We start from the raw sequence: 10,027 nt of genomic DNA, 5'->3' as shown, positions 1-10,027 counted from the left end.
CCTTTAATCTTCTTTCACATTCTCCCTTACCAAGCAGATCTCTGTAATGCCCTGCCATATGGCCAGAAAGACAATGCAATATCCTAGTTAAACAGGTTTGAATTTTTCCCTGCCCCTATTTGCTATATGACTTTGGTTGAGTTATTTAATTTCTCTGGGCTTTATTTTTGTCATCTATAAAATGAGGATGGTAATTGGACCTCCTTCATGAGTGAATTAAATAAATTAATGAGCATAAGTGGCTAAGAACAAGGCCTTGCACAGAGTAGTACTTAATAGATGGAGTTCTATTTATTCTTTCAACAAAAAGATGAGTCTGCATACCAGGCACTGCAATTTGATGTGAATAATCAGCAACAAGAAGCAATCACCATCCTGCTTTCACTGCATTTACCATCTCATACGAGAGACAGCAATCACAATGTAGTATGATAGATACAATGATAAGTGAAGTGAAAAGAGAAACACCTGACATCTTCGAAGGGTGTCAGGTAAGAATTCCTGGAGTAAGTAACATCTTACCAGAGACAGGAAAAAAATTTGGAAGCGAGACAAATAAAGAGGTAAAGAAGAGTGTCTGGGCAAATGTAGGTAAGAGGAGACTACAAAAGGAAGCTAGTAAAAATTACAGTTGTGTTTCGAAAGCATCTCTCTTGTTACGGAGAGGGACGAGATTGTGATAAGGAGACAAGCTAGGAAGTTTTTGCAATAATCCAGTAAGTGGCCTGGATGGAAGTAGTGCTAATAGGAAATGAGAGTTATGGATGAAGTTAAGTGGTATGAATGAGATAAAACCAAAAGAACTTACCTATTGAATACGTGTTCAGTTTGGGCTGTACTGAGCTTAAGACAGACCAGTTTATTCAAATAGTCCTGGTTTATGCCTGTTGACTTAGTGTAACTATTAAGCAGAACGCTGGGGTTTGCATGTTCAAGTGTCTTTAAGACCCTGAAGTGGAGAAAATGGGCATTTGAATAGTATTTCTTAATTGTAGCTATAAACAGAAATTCAGAAATTATTGTCTTGTAGAGAGTTATTGTAGCCATGTGATTGGAGGAGAGATTGCAGTGAAAAGAGGGACCAGAGGAACACCAAGGTTTAAGAGACAAGCATTAAAGAGGAGCTTTGAACCAGAGTTTGTCTACTAATTGCAAACAACCCTTGATCTGTAAGCGTCTTTGCTCAAAGTTTAGTCTAAGTACATAGTTCACATCAAATGCTTTTCCATTGCTCTAATTCTGACTTTGTTTACTTTTTCATAAATCTATGAAACTGCTCAGAAGCATCAAAGCACAGTAAACTGGACTTTGGTATCAGACAGATTCTAATCTTGACTGTGTCAATTATTAGCCATAAAGCTGTATAAAATTAGGCAAATGATTTAATCACTCTGTTTCTTCATTTTCTCACATATATAATAAAAATAATATTTCCCCTGAAGTTTTTTTAGATATAGATGAAATCATGTAATTAAAGTATCTGATAACCTGACAGACATTTTAAAAAGATAATAATTACTTCTATGATTAGCATTGCTATTAACGTTGAAGATTAGATATACTCTTCTTCACAGAAGTTAAACTATACACGTGGTTGCTAGAAAATGCCATCTCTTCAGATAATGATGGACTACTTATTCTTTCTGGGATCCATCTTTTTTTGTTGTTGGTTAGTGTGAGTGGTTGGTTATATGAAAGTTTATTTGTTTGTTTGTTTTATCTCTTTTTCCCTTCCTCATTGATGCTCTAAAAAACTTTATTCATACTTAAAGTTTTCTATAAAATAATTCTTCTTGAATGTATATCTGATTACTCCCTAACTAGAGTATAACCTTCTTAACTTTGACAACTCATAACACTTTTTAGATTGCTTTTTCGTGGTACTTCTTGTGTGAACTTATATCACAGTCACTTATAACTTTATGTAATTCTTCCTAGATAGGTGACTTCTTGGATTCAAGGACTCATCTTTGTGACTCCTGTAGTGCCTAGTACAATGCCCGACACAAAGCAGAACCTTAAGTGAAAAATGAATGGCACCGAATTAGATTGTTGTAGTCAGAATCACTAACTGCCCCCACTTATTCATTTTACACAAACACCCTTCTCACCACAGAACATTACTAAAATGTTTGCATTTATATTTTCTCTGATATTCAGGATCTAGAAGCCCTGGGACAATTTTGAGAAGTAGACAGTGCCTTGAGTCTTCAGTGGAAGCTAACGAGTCTGGTCGCAAGTCGTAGAGCTTAAAACACTCCATAGAGCACAGAGAATTCACATTCTAGGAGGACGAATGTCCTCCAGCCCAAGAGGGTCTTCTTGTCCCTTTAGATTTACTACTTTCAGTCCCATGCTGATCTCATCTATGGAGAGCATCCAGAATTGCCAACATCACCCTCTCCAAATTTCTAAGAATTCAGGAATCAGGGAGGACTGCTTGCGTTTATCTTTGGCACCTCCCGCTCTTATTTCGTGGTGCTGCAAAAGTCTATCTTTACCTAGGCTTTATCCTCTCTCCTATACATGCTATCTCTTCTTTGTCATAAGCCCTATATTGGTTACCCCTCAGTCACTTTTTCAAAGAACCCGCAACACAAGTTTGTATCAAGGAACTTAAAATCAAACATGAAGAGGCTTGTTTTATCTTGTGTCAACACTACCTGACTCTCCTCATGCTGAACCCTGACCGATCTCCTTTCCTAGTCTCTCCCCCTCTTCCTTTCTTATACTTTCTCAACTAGTCCCAGCTTTTACATTCCTTTCCTATTATTGTTGTCAGGCAGAGCAAACAATCTCTCCCTGTGTTTAATCTGAGCCTTTATAAATCATAAATCATGCTCTGGAGGGAGGAGACCACCTATCACATTTGCTGCCACCCAAAAGTCATGAAAGTATCTTTCTCAAAAAAAAAAAAAAAAAAGACAGTTTTCCTTCATCAAAAAGATTTTACTTCTTTTTTTTTTTTTTTCCAGGAGGAAAGAGCACTTTTTACTCCCTTCTACAACAGGAACAAAGTGAGAGGGATTAAAGAAAGCAGCTAATCTGCCTGCCACATTTAGAAGACAGAAGTGTCACGAGGTCAGCAAGGTGAAGTAAGACATCAATATAAGCAAATCAAGCAGAGATAGAGCAAAGTAAGTCAAGGGCCAATTGGAAATAAATTTCACTAAAATCTATGATCCATTAATAGCATTTCTCCTTATATGTGTTGGCTGCTCATGCTAGGCTAGACATGGGTCTGTAGCTGAACTGGTCTACAGACTGTAAAAGATTATAAACTGCTTGAGGAAAACAATATTTTGAAAACATCTCTTAAAAGTCCTAGAATGATAACTTACACAGAAAAAGCCCTTTCTAAATACTTTTTTTGTAATGATATATACTTTCTCTGATAAGGAAATATTATAAAACCTCTCTTCCCAGCTTCTATAGCAATGACAAGGTACGAGAAATGACAAAGGAAGTCTCTGGCCTTATGCCATCATCGGCATAATTGCTGGAAACTCCCTTTTCTCAGCAAGGCCGAGAGATGTCTGATTGTCATAAGAGATTCAGAAAAACCTCCTACATGGTCCAGGGATTTCACAGACTATTATGAGTTAAATGTTTGTTCTCCCAAAATTCATGTTGAAGTCCTAACCCCCAATGTGAACCCTGCAAGAAACTTGATCTTGGACTTTCCAGGTTCCAGAAGTGTGAGAAAATAAATTTCTGTTGTTTAAGCTACATGGTCTATGGTATCTTGTTATGGCACCCTAAGCAAACTATCACACACACACACACACACACACCCTGTATAAATATACATTCTTTCATGTGAAACATATAGAATAAAAACCTGGAATTATTATTTATTGTTTTTTAAGCAAAGCCTGCTGCTTTCCAGAACATAGACTATATTTCTAAACAATTCCTCTTTAGAGAAATGCTGCTTGATATTTATGTTCCTAAAGAAGAATAATGTATGTGTTTGCCAGTATTCTGTAAGCGGTAAGAATTTGTGAGTGGATGGCACTGTGGTCCCACACTTTTGTCATAAAAAAGGTAATAAAATAGGTCAGAGCACTTCTCCATTCCTAGCCTCGATACCTTGCAATCATTTTTGTGTTGAATCAGTTTTGTCTCAAGTAATGGTTTTGTTGTTCACCCCATCACAAAGTTAGGGAGGCCAGCGCTCTCATTCGATACTTTTCTAAATAAGAAAGACCCACAACTTCAGCACTGGAAACAAGCAGTGGAGCGAATACCTGGGTATTTTTCGCGGTATTCTACTTTTTTTTTTCTTATTGTAATTTTTTTTAAATAAAGAGATTATCTTTTCCATAATGTAAAGGCATCTTAATTTTGGCACACATTCTTTGTAACAGGCACTGGAGCAAACTCTACACTCTGATCCCTTATAGACCCTTGCCCTAGTACCAAGCCCAAAAATATGGGCTAAGATTATCTGAAACTTTCGAGTATATCTGCCTTGTTGATGTCTCCTTCCATCACTGGAAGATGTCTATGACTCCTGATACTTAACTGTGTGGCTCCTCAAATCACCAAGCAAATTACTCCACCTGAGGTAGGTAAGGGTTTTCACTGACCCAAATATTTCACTCTCTGTCTCTTACAACAAGCCTCGTGGTACCACTCCTTACTCTTCAGTACTACTGCTCTTTAATTCAATTCTTCCCTTGAAATTCTTAAGACCAGTTTTTTAAGGAACCAGTCCTTAAGGTCCAGATATCAATTGACTAAGTGAATAAATGAAGAAAATTTGTGACATATATTCAGACCTGAGTAAGACCTGAATGGCTGTAAAGAGTAAATATGGAAAAGTCATCTGTTCATTTGCATGCAGTATTTTTCATATACTAATCCACCTATTTATCAATCATCACCTGTAACATTTTATTAACATAAAATCTTTCATTAGTCATGATTCTACCTTTTCCAAAAGATATATCCAAAATATATCATGCAATACTTGGTGTCATGCAAGTATTCATGTATTTGTTCATCAGTTACTCACACAACAAGGATAATTTAGATAATTTTAGATCAGATGAACTGATACAAAAATGATGCCTTCATATGGAACATTACTAGATTTATCAGTTTTGAATATGCAATTTTTTATGTACTTTAATTTGAGAGAATTTTCATTATTTCACATTTTTTAAATAGATTGTCCCATTATTATTATCTTAAAGCATGATTCAAATTTGCATAAAATTCAACTTACAGTATTTACTATTTGGAAGTCTAGGATATTATTATAAGTCCAAATTCTGTGATTTGTAGTTTAGAATATTTATAGCGCATAATATAAATCAATTTATTTATCTAATTGTTATTAAATACCCATTATGTATCAGGTTATGCTAAGTGCCAAGAGAGACACATGGGCTTCTAATTCACAGTCCCTTTTGCTGAGAAAAGCTATCTAGTTGAAGAGAAAGATAAATAAATTACTGATATCATTAAATAGGCTTGCTCTCAAGAGTCGGAACCATGTGTGTTTAAATTCCAGCTCTAAGCACAGTGGGGCTGAGAGTCTGGAACTCCCAGCACTTAGACCCCTGCGGTTCTCGGCATTCACTTGGCCTCGGGTGCCCTGCCTCTCGAGGTCCAGGAGGAGACACAAATGTTTCTAAGCACTCGCTCCCTCCTTATCCTGGAGGCCCCACAGACCCCTTCTGGGGGAGAAAAGTGGAGCCTTGCCTACCTCAGGCCGTACCTCTCCAGCTGTGATGCAGCCTACATTGGGCTTATTGCTGCCCCCTGAAGACATTGGCCCCCCCACCCTACGAGCCCCCTAGGTCACCCAGTGCCCCAATCTGGCTTCATTCCCCCCAAATGTGAATGCATATGGCGCCCATATGTCTCCAGGTTTCTACCGTCCTCCAGAACCCCACTCACCCATGGGTGACTACTGGCCGGGGCCTACCCACCAGGGCCCTACCCTGACCCTGGGAGCCACACTGCTATGGTCCTGGTCCCTTCGGGGGCTGCCACCATGGTGACAGTGTTACAGAAAGAAACCTTTGAGGGCATACCCATATAGATGGTGTGTTCCCACTGCCAGCAGGCCATCACCACCAAGATCTCCTACAAGACTGGCCTAATCTCATGCTGGGTATTGTTTGCTGCTTCATGGGGCATGGTCTAGGCTGCTGCTTGTTTCCCTTGCCTCATCAACGACTTCAAGGATGGGACGTACACGTGCCCCAGCTGCAAAGCCTACATCTACATGTACAAGTGCATATGCTAACCGAGCCAGGACTGGACTCCCTGCTGTCAGTCTGGCCCCATGTGTTTTGCTTCCAGTACTCAGTGGCTCGTGTCCCCACTCCAACTTAAGGATAGAAGCCATTCCACTGGTCCCCTGGAAATCTTGTCCTCTTTGCTTTGCCCTTCCCTGTGTATTTGACTCTTCTGGTAAAAATTCTGTTGGATTTAAGGCCAAGGGTTAGATAGTGTCAAGGAGCTGGCACTGGGCTTATGTGTTGCTGGTTTGCTTGGTGTTTGTGATCAGGAAGAAAAGCTGGGGGTCTCACTCCTCTAATTCTGGGGGTCTCACTCCTCCAATTCTGTATGAAGTAAAGGTTTGGTCCTGATTTTTCCTGGGACCAAAAGCAGTCTGAGTAGTGGGGGCACCCTTGACATTTTATTCTGCATTAATGATGTTCTCTGAATTTATGCAACACCAGCATGAGCCAATGTGAAATGTACTAATTTATCAATTAAGATTTTGAAAAATGAGTGGAGAAATGATACTTACATACTTGTTTATTGCCCAATCTGTGCACATAAAGATTCTTCCTAATGTTGAGGCTCCATAACTTCCTGTTCAGGTCCAGCTACCCTCTCTTTATTGGTACTATCCTCTTTATTATCAAATGCATCTCATTTCTGGCTAATTTTATATCTGCTCTCTCAAGAAAAAGGCAACGGTGCTGTTATTACTCATGATGCAATGGTTCTTTGGAGCCTGTTTGTATTGAAAAAAAAATAGATCTTGCCTCAATAGTTCTCTATTACTATTTATTTAATTTAATACTGGTTATATCATTATTCATGATGATGCATCATCCATCATGTCACCATAAATTCTGGCTCCCAATGGCTCTCTTAATTTATCATTATTCTTCATTGATGGTAACCACAAATCCAAGTTTCTGGTCATCTTAAATTTACTATTATGCCTTCCTTAGCATAAACACATCTTCCAACTGTGTTTTCTCCTGAATTCTTAGACCATAAATGCTGCATTTATAGAATGTGATCTCTTTCATTGTTAACTGCACCTCAGCCTTCCACATATAGCCACCAACAGGGAGAATAGGTGAAGCAAGAAAAGCGATTCAATTTCTTGGAGGTATGTTTGGCAGGGCTCAGGACCAACCCAGGAGAGCACAATATGACTGCATTGACAGAGGCAAGAGAGGAGATCAACTGGATGGACCCAGGGGCATCAGAGAGCAACGGCCTCTAAAGCCCTTGAAAGAGATAGACATGTTCATCTGTCTATCTGCATGACACTTGATGTAAAGTTTGTGGAGGAATTGGAGTGACCACCTTGGGTGCCAATGTCAGGGAGCATACTGGGTAAAGGATACCTGCCACTTTTGTGTCCTGTTGACAGAGGATGCCCTGTTGGAACACAGACAAGAAAGAGCTATCCACACATACAAACCATGCCAAAGGTCAGTCAGCAGCTCAAACCCCAAACTCACCTGTCTTGGTAAGTCACCCAAAACTCACTAGTCATAACCTCACTGAAGAATATGGGAGAAAATTGGAGCTGAACTAAGTAACTTTGAAAAATGATGTTTCAACTAGAAACTATAAAACTAAAGACAAAAGGAACTGTACATAAACCCTGTACTCTGGTTGTAAAATTGTTTCTCATGGAAGTACGGGTCAACAATTCCGAAACTCCTTCACATGTATCCTGGGGTTGAACAAATAAGTAAATAGATGGTAGAAGGTGGGAGTCAAGTTTTCACTGTCAAAGAAGGAAGTTACAAGTAAAAAAGGGGGAAAGACTTGAGCAAACACTTGAGCAGACTTGAGAAGAGTCAGAGACATCAGCATGAGTTCATATTTAGCCAGAAAGATGGACAGATAGATACAAAAATAATTACAGATATGTGTACATATATGAATTAGTATACAAACCTACATTTCTTAGCCTTGTTCCCTGAAACAGTCCAGAAGCGTGATACCTCATTATCAATGAGCACACCCAGTGCTCAGAATTTTGTTTCTAATCCTATTCTGTTTAGACAGAACCAGGACTCCTTGAAGAAATAGCAGTTTCCAGGTCTCAGGCTGGGAAAAATGCAAGATAAGCCTGGAACATCTCATAGTGCCAGAAGTTTAAGAAGCATTCAAAAAACAAAGTTTAGGGACATGTCAGGGGTACACAAACAACCAACTTGAGAACCCCCAAAAGCCAAAGCTGGAATGATTAAAGTCACAAAATAAATAAGATAGCATTGGTTTATAACCTAATGTATAAAGTAAATATACATGAGTTCATAGTGCTATAAATAATTGAATGAATAAATGAATGAATGAATGAATAAATGGAATGATGTGATGAATTTTTTTAAAAAAGGAATTGTGAATATATATGTTGATACTTCTCCTTCTAGGAGCTTCATCTCCTCTCACCCTCTCTGTGAGTGTGAGTTGGATTTAGTGACTTGCTTCCAAAATTAAATGTAGAAAGGGAAAAATAATTTTATGGTGCAGGACCTTGGCAAACACTACCTTAACCAAGTGCTAAATTTTAACATCCTGGTGATAAATCATGTGGATATCATGTATCTTTCGATAGAAAATGAGAACATGTCTCACACACACACACACACACACACACACACACACCCCAGTGCATTTGCACCATTCTGGTGGCCCAGTCTCCCCCATTGTATAGCAAAAGCCATACTGTGAAAGCCAGACAGCCAGAACAATGCACTTGCCAGGCTGTCGTCTCAGAACCACAGTGTGCTGTGGACTCCTGGACCACTCTTAGGTTCAAGTGACTGGTCAGCTCTGGGAATCTGATTGACTCTGCAGGAAGTTGGGAAAGCTGGGCTCCAGGAGTCCTGCCTTTTGCAACATCTTTTTCCAAAAGTTTAACTCTGTCTTCAGTGTCTGGACTACAACACCATCCAGGCAAGGGTGCCCAGACATAGTCCCATGTGGGTCCAATTGTGTGGAAATGCCTTACTCAAACATTTTTAGGTCTGCCTCCAGGACCCTCAACAAGTACCCCATTTCCTTCCAGGCCCTCTCCAACCTTTGTGAGGATTGCAAAACTGTAGAATCTTCAGTCAACGTAAGGCCAAAGTGGCAGTTAGGAAAGGGTAGGGGACAGTGTGGAAGGTAACATTCCAGATATGGACGGAGATTTTTTTAACTTGGTACAAAAATCTTTTGTAAACATCATACTTAAATTAAACTACAAAGCATTATAATTAGGGACAAAATAAACAAATTGTGCAATAGCATGTATAGTATGAAATTAATTCTATAAAAATTTTTAAAATACACAAACTAACAAGGTTATAAATGACTTTAAGTATGTAAATTCATAGACAATGGTCTGATATCAGTGTTTACCACTGGAACCAGGGAAAAGGAGCCCAATATTGAGATTAACATCTTAAGTTTTACAAGAAAATTTTACCCTCCAACTCTTGTACTTCCTCAATTCAATATACCTTAATCACTCCTTACTATACTTTTGTCCAGATCTCCTAATCCCCCTTTCCAAATTTGTTAAACTTTTTACAGTCTTCATGTATTGTCCTCCTAAACTATCTTAAATTTCTTCTAGAATCAATGTATTTTCCCCCATTCAATTAACTATTTTTATAATCATTTCTACCTTCTTTGTTCCTTACATTTCTGAGTTCTAGTAGTAAGGAAAAGCCTTGTTTTATATGCCTTACCTATACCACAATCTTTATTCTTTTATTCAGAATTATCACAAGTTAAAATATTACTTTAAATGTTTATAATT

General features: G+C 38.6%; 1 pseudogene; it reads left to right on the top strand.

The window, feature by feature from the left end:
- The first annotated feature begins 440 nt into the window (after positions 1 to 440).
- Positions 441 to 6,262, top strand: LOC105292409 (annotated as a pseudogene).
- The last annotated feature ends 3,765 nt before the right edge of the window (positions 6,263 to 10,027 follow it).

The sequence above is a fragment of the Pteropus vampyrus genome, unplaced genomic scaffold (genome assembly GCF_000151845.1).
Source record: "Pteropus vampyrus isolate Shadow unplaced genomic scaffold, Pvam_2.0 Scaffold56, whole genome shotgun sequence".
NCBI lineage: Eukaryota > Metazoa > Chordata > Mammalia > Chiroptera > Pteropodidae > Pteropus > Pteropus vampyrus.
Note: the sequence above shows the minus strand (reverse complement) of the source record. Positions and strands in the feature narration are given on the sequence as shown.